The 8013-nt window shown below is 28.6% G+C and overlaps 1 long non-coding RNA gene across 1 annotated transcript; it reads left to right on the top strand.

Moving 5' to 3' along the window:
- The first annotated feature begins 262 nt into the window (after nt 1-262).
- LOC113373113 lies at nt 263-1388 on the top strand. Its single transcript, XR_003366857.1, has 4 exons — nt 263-695; nt 845-1057; nt 1150-1193; nt 1259-1388. It is a non-coding gene; the product is annotated as an uncharacterized LOC113373113 (long non-coding RNA).
- Nucleotides 1389-8013: the final 6625 nt, after the last annotated feature.

An 8013-nucleotide genomic window follows, 5' to 3' on the forward strand; every position in this document is an offset into this window, starting at 1 on the left:
AATATTATTTCGAACAATTTTTTTATGTGGACAGAAATACTGATATTAGTTCAAATAGATCTAATATTGAAGTTCTACGTAAAAAAATTAATAGAACATTAATTTTTTTATTCGACGACCCATAAAAATTTATATATATATATATATATATATATATATATATATAAGTATATATTGAATGCAGAGAAAGAGATCATCATCGCGCCGTTGCATATCATATTATATAAACCATTGATTGATAATATGGAATACGATCGAGGCACCAATACATGTATGTAAGAACTTCATCTTCTATCAAAGAGGACCATTGTTAGTTTTTTAGTTCATTACTGAATGCCAAGCTAAGCGGTCGTTATGTGTTTAATAGGAAGTGCGAAAATTACGAAATATTATTACGATATATTTTTATTTGTTTTAAAAGAACGTCGTGTAATTATCGTTTAATAATCAGTGGAAAAGTAGTGTATTGTGTTGTTTTATTTCTCAATGATACAAGTGAAAATAGAGTATCGATGTAGTGCCGGTGGATTGGTTGATATATAATGAAGGATAAGATAAATTCGAATGCCCATTTTTAAATAATTATGAGCTATCGGGAGAAAAATTACTTCTTCTTCAAGATTTGGTGAAGCGTCGGGCGGCACCAGCATCGGATAATTGGGGTCTTCATGAGGTGGATGTACGAGATTACGCGAGTAAGTATTATTGATCAACTACGTATTGTGTATTTTGTTATATACACACAAACACACACACACACACACACACACACGCACACACACATATATATATATATATATATATATATATATAAACATATCTTTGATTTGAGTTGTAATTTCAGATACATATTAAATTGCCTTGGAAAAGTTAAAAATATTGCAACAAAAGGAATATGCGTTTTCTACGGACAATGAAGAAACCATAAACAGAAGGCAAGATGTTCTGAAAAAACAATACCGCTTGAATAAAGGGCGTTTTGTAAATCAGAATAACGTCGATCATCAGTTGTCGGAATGTAACATAAATTTAGGCAATAAGTCGCGCAATGCTTCAAGTAAGTGTATTCTTGTTAACAAGTTATCGTGTATTTTTCTTTTTATTATTATCGAATTATTTAATTTTAATTTTTAGTTTTTATTTTTTTAGTGTTTAATGTCTTAAAGACAGTGAACTTGTGAAGTGTTTATATGGTAGGTATTATTCACACAGTACACATAGATGATTTTATTATTTATGGCTATACATTTTGTTACAGGTATAATGACAACTGAATCAATTAAAAATCCGCAGTTGAGCCCTATTAAAGAGCAAGCATTTAACCAAGCCCTCGGGAAGGTTATAAATTATTCCCGTGATTGGGAGAATGGGAGAGATCATAGGCGGACCAATAAAACCTAATTAACATTTGTTATTTATTGTTATTATATATTAAAATATTGTTATCAAAAGAATTAATAAAAAAAATTTAGCATATGCATTTTTTTATGAGCCATGCCAATTATTATTTTCAGGGCCACATCAAATATATTTTTCAGGGCCATATCAAATATATTTTTCAGGACCATATCACATATTATTTTCAGGGCCGCATCAAATATATTTTTCAGGGCCATATCAAATATATTTTTCAGGGCCATATCACATATTATTTTCAGGGCCATATGCTTATTTTAAGTTAAGGGCCAAGTTCGATATTTTTATAGGGGCCATTTCATATTTTCGATTAGGGCCCGGAACAGTTTGCCCAACACAGACCTTATCCGGCAAGGCGTTACATATCGCATAGGGGCCAAGTACGGTTGCCGCACTGGGACCCTACTTAATTTAGGGCAGCCCTGATCCGCGCCATACTTCAATTTCCAGTCGGGAAGTAATCCTTTATATACGAGGTGTGTTCAAAAAGTACCCGGAATTACTAATAATTAAATTTCGCGGGTCTGGAGTGTCTGATTGTCAAAAATTTTTTTTTATTGTGTTGGTATACATGCCCCTAAAGTATGATGAAATTTTCAGCTATATTCACTGTTTACTTTGTCTGTGGTAGTCGCTAAGGTTCGACGTGTTTTTCTGAGCTCGGCGATTTTTACAATGGAAGAATTGAAAAGTCAAAGAATTTGTATTAAATTTTGCGTAAAAAATGAAATAAAGTGTTGCAAAGTGCAAAAATTCACCAGATATGGCTCCGTGTGACTTTTTCCTATTCCCAAAGTTGAAGAGACCCATGAAAGGACGGCGGTTTTCCTCGATTGAAGAAATAAAGGCCGAATCGCTGAGAGTGCTCAAGGACATATCAAAAAGTGAATATCAAGGGTGCTTCGAAAATTGGAAAAAACGCTGGCATAAGTGTATTATATCTGGGGGGGACTACTTTGAAGGGGACCACATTAATGTAGACGAATAAATAAATATTTTTTTGAAAAAACGAAAATTCCGGGTACTTTTTGAACAGACCTCGTACAGTATTTTTTTCTGTTCACTCTCTTCAAGAAAAAATATCAGATTTAATACACATTTCTTGATAAATCATATCTTCAAAGTATCAGTAATGACTGCCAATAACTTCTGTAATCTTTATTTACTATTCCATTATCATAGAATGAAATTTTCCGTTTACCTATGTGATTGTTATTTATTTTCACATCATTTCATTAGCGATATCTGACCTAATTTTTACCGATATGATAAAAAATTGATTTAATTTTAATATACTGGATAATAGATTCTATCTCAATTGTATAAAAGTATAAGATTTAGTGCAAAATTTAATACAGCTTTAACAAAATTTTATAGAATATTTTTTACCTATATCATGTGTCTATTATAATTATCGTTGGCTCCAAGTCTATTCAATTCTGAATTACATACAACAAAAGATCATAATTATATTCCTTATCTATAACTTTATAAGCTGATGATGCACTGTTAAACAGTTACATAAGTTATTTTTATAGAAATCATAGTAGCATTGCACTTGGCAACAATCTTGTTTGTAAATGAATTTTAATTTCTAGATATGATAGATAAGATCTCCTCTAATAGTAGTTTATCTGAGGGTAATGAGCATTAATCACTTACAATGACGTTATTACAAAATAATATAGATATTTATTTCACACAATGTGTTACTATGTAATTGATTATATCACTGGTTGAAATATTGGAAGAAATTGTTAAAATTTCAACAAAGCAAGGTATAAGGAAAATGCAAGGTTTCCTTCATCTGTGGTAATGGAAAAAAATATTTATATTCATACACTGGATAATTGTTTGATATAAATATATATATGTGTAAATATTTTTTCTGTTTAATACAGTTTTACTACTAGATCTTCAATTTTTAGGGCTTGTGGAGGTCAAACAGTACCAAACAACTTTCTCAACAAATTTTTTTAGTTATTACGACAATTCACTAAATACGTATATTTTGACGCCAACATTATTTTGTCTATTTGTAATGACGTACAAATATAAAAAATGATGCATCTGCTAACGTCATAACCTTTGATAAGAATTTGAGAACATTTTTTGAGTAATGATACATGTAATAAACAAATTGTTTTCTTAACAAAAACATAAAAATATTTTGTTGTTATATATTTTTAGAACAAAACGTGTTTAAATTGTACTTTAGTCGATATTGAGAATGCCCTAGATTCATATCGCTATGGCAAATATTGTAAACAGATTTTGTTTGCCTAAAGATAATTAATTAGTCCATTAATCATATTAATGTTTGTTGTTTATTGACACATGGTAAGTGAAATATTTAGGTATTTATTTAAAAATAAAAAAAATAGAATAGATAAGACGTCTGCTTGTCATCAGGCTGCCTAAGGCGAGTGTAACCATTGATTGGAAGTCCAGGGCTCTAACTACCAGGCCACGGGAAGTACATAATAGCAAAATACCGAAAAAAGTAATAAACAAATAATATAAAATAATAATAACAAAATATTAATATTTTGCCTTAAGGCTAGTTGCATTAATTTTCTGTCAACTTAACAAATCAGCTAAAAAATGAGATTCAGCTATTTAGGTAAAATGTTAATTTTTTTTAAAAACATCAGATTTTTTGCTAAAACATTAACTTCTCTTTCTGGAAGTTAAAAATATGTTTGAAAATTATTTATCCAATTTGGAAAGTGAGAAAAAATTCTGTACAATACAATTAACTAATTAATTAATTATCTTAATAACATTTTTTATTTCAAAAAATGTAATTAGCAATATATAATATGGTTGCAATGCAAAAATTGTTTAAATTATTATAAAAAAGGAAATAGTGGTGTATGGCATTGTACCTTAAGGCAAATTGCTGGTACTTAACGCACAGAAATTTAAAATTTTTAAAAAGCTTTAAAATGAAATAAATTGACTATTACATTTGTCTTTTTATTTTGATTTTTTTCTAAAAAATAATAACATTTTCCAAAGCAATCGCGCTGTGTAGCTGTTTTAGAGACGACATATCGAAGCGCGTATGCGCCGTGTCGCAGTCTTACAGATAAACAGTGGTACGTAACCCATAAAAATATAAACAAAATCCGTACTTACTATAAAATATCTGATAATTTAATGTGTATTGTATATGTCTAATGATCATCTTTATCTGGTTTTTCACCTTTACCTGGTCCTTTAACTTAATACATAACCTTTACTTGGTAATTTGGTCTCATTCGGTTCAGAATGGCTTAAAACGTCGACAAAACATAAAATCAGCAAATGGGATTTTTTGACAAAATCCTTTAAGAGTTAATAATAACAATTGTGCTCATATTGTGTAATTAATCCTCAGTAGATTCCTTTGTGGGTACTTAACCTTTTCGAAGGAATCAAGTAGGCGTTACGTAAATCGCAAAAGTCATTAATTTACCTTTGTCGTCTAGCCGCTAATGATCAATTGATATTGAGACATTTTAAGGAATCGAAAAGTGCCTCCAGACATATTATAATTACCCTCAATGAATCCGACTTTCATTACTTTGACGCAATTTTATGTAACAAATGGTAATTGATAACAAAATTATTCATCCTGCAATTTAAAAATTTGTCATAAGCTAGAAGAGAATAAAACATAAAAATTGCTTTGGAATATTACATGACATGTTTCGTAATATTCCGTTATGAAATAATTCATAAAAGCTTTTATTAAATCTTCCTTTTTAAAATGCCTGACACGAGATAGCTTTACAATAGGAGAAATTTACTTTGTAGAATTATATATTGTATCATAATAAAAACGCTTATGGATTTTTATTACCGTGTATTATTTAATTTAAAATTATAATAGGAAAGGATGTATGAAAGTCACATGGAAGTTTTTTAAATAATTCAGGTGTACAGATTTTTATATTTGTTAAAACAGATGTATTTTTAAATTATATACTAAAAATATAAATAATTCATTGAACTAAGTTGCTTAAATCCGTTATGAAATTCTTAGAGTTTATTTAAATTCATTTTACAATTTTCTGATCATTCTGTCTAATCTAATATTACTATAATGATATGTAAACATTTCAACAAGGAAATTTTTCAAACCAGACACACAACTATCTGACTTTGATCAGTGAAACTCCCAGTTAATTTGTCATTGTAAAAATGTGTTTTTTCCTGTTTTTCAAAAAAATTGTTTTTTGGTGCTTTTTACCCCATAGGCGGGGTAAAATTGTACAGCCACGGGTTTAAAGTCTTATTTTCAATTTGGCAGAAATTTTACAAAATTTTACCTATATTATTTAACCAATACAAAATATAAATTTTATAGATATATTATTTACAGAGATGGCACTGTATATAACCTTGGTCTGTTATTTTGTCTGAACCATTTATTCAATTTGTCTTTTATAAAATTGTTTTTTTAACTTATTTTACTTTTTTATTTGCTATTTTGTATGTTTTAAACTTTTGCCAAGGTAAAGTATCAGTTGGAGCTTTTTACCCCATCCACGTGTAATAGTAATTTTATAGAGAATATTTAAAAAAATGATTGAATTTAACTTAGAATTAATAATATATCTTATAAAACATTCAAATAACGTATAAAAACTATATTAAGGTTTCGTAAACTAAACAACAGTGCTCATGACCAAAAAAAAACTAACAACGAAATAGAATGCTTTTGTTATGGATTTTCAAACATTTCCGTTTATTTCCCGATGGAAAAGTGGTAATAATCAAGGTTGTGTTTAGACATATTTTTCCTCTACTTTAAAAAGAAAAAAAAAAAAAAAATTATTTGTTTTTGAGCTTTAAGCTCTGCTCTACCTCATACATTTTTCTAACATTTTCACAAACTGTTTGACAATTAGTAGATGCAATTTTAATTTACACTTCTATTCTAGACATATTTTTCCCTCTACTTTAAAAAGTTAAAAAAAAAAAAATTTACTTGTTTTTGAGCTTTATCTCTGCTCTACCTCATACATTTTTCTAACATTTTCACAAACTGTTTGTCAATTAGTAGATGCAATTTTAATTTACACTTCTATTCTAGACATATTTTTCCCTCTACTTTAAAAAGTTAAAAAAAAAAAATTTTACTTGTTTTTGAGCTTTAAGCTCTGCTCTACCTCATACATTTTTCTAACATTTTCACAAACTGTTTGACAATTAGTAGATGCAATTTTAATTTACACTTCTATTCTAGACATATTTTTCTCTCTACTTTAAAAAGTTAAAAAAACTAAAATTTTACTTGTTTTTGAGCTTTAAGCTCTGCTCTACCTCATACATTTTTCTAACGTTTTCACAAACTGTTTGACAATTAGTTGACAAATAGATGCAATTTTAATTTACACTTCTATTTTTCCATACAGCAATAAGGATTAATTAATTACAATTACAATTGCAATTACAAAACGACATTGAAATAAACTTGTCTGCTCTAAATATAAATCCATCCACCATCCACCAACACGGACCGCAGATTTCGGCTGCGATTTCGCAATTTAATCAGAAACGAGCCGGGTTGTCGTTGATATTTTTCATTCAGATTCAGATATATATGTATGTCTGAAGTCTCCAAAAACGGAATTAATGAATTAAGTCAAAGTAAAGAGTAATTGGCAGAATAGAAGGCTTCTCTCCTTCGCTAGACTTGTTGTTTTGCCATTCGAGTCAATTGCTCTGGGTCGTTGAACGGCTTCTGTCATTGACACCAAACGGCGAGAGCTTTGAGGAGAAAGCTCATGGGCATTGTTAAGGGAAAGTCCGGTCATTCGATACTTTATGAATTATAATAATAATCCTTTTGATGGCGATATATCATATAACTAAGCTAAATAGAAACTAAAATAAAATAATTATGACCATAGCGCCCCGAGAAAATTCATGGACGTTGTTGAGGGAAAGCTCTGCTGCTATATGATACTTAGTCATTTAGAATAAACTCTTTTATCATAGACTTAAACTGAATACATCGATATAAGAACTTTAGTCGCAGTAAACTTTGATGGAGCTTTATAGAACTTTCATGATTTTGTAAAGTTTAATATTAGGTTGTAAAATATCTCCCTTCCGCCTTTTTGTATTATAAACCAAGAGCAAAAAAGCGGAAAGGAGATATTTGACAACCTAATTTAAATTAAATAACCTCATAAGTGAAGTTTTTTATTTATATTATTTATTAATTTTATTTTTATTATTATTTGCTTCTATTTTATATTAAATCATCATATTACAAATATTATTTTTATGTAAATTCTATCCTTTGCATTCTTATTTATTTAAATTTATGTTATTATTTATCATTATTACTAGATGTTAATTATTTAACAGTTGTAATAATTATTGAAATTAAAAAAAAATATGTGAAGTCAACTTTTAGTCATTGAAAAAATTATTTAATCTGGTTTTCAAGGAAAACCGAACTATTTGGAAAATTGGGCTGTATTTTCTCTTAAAAATATTTAATATTTACAAATTTAATTGAGATAAATAAGCATCAACTAACCATGTTATTTAACAAATTTTTTTTAGTTAGGTTTTGAGCCTTCATTATTTTTATTA

This window comes from Ctenocephalides felis, unplaced genomic scaffold (genome assembly GCF_003426905.1).
Source record: "Ctenocephalides felis isolate EL2017-DRISC unplaced genomic scaffold, ASM342690v1 CF-g0.4_SCAFFOLD_01604, whole genome shotgun sequence".
NCBI classification, from domain to species: Eukaryota; Metazoa; Arthropoda; class Insecta; order Siphonaptera; family Pulicidae; genus Ctenocephalides; species Ctenocephalides felis.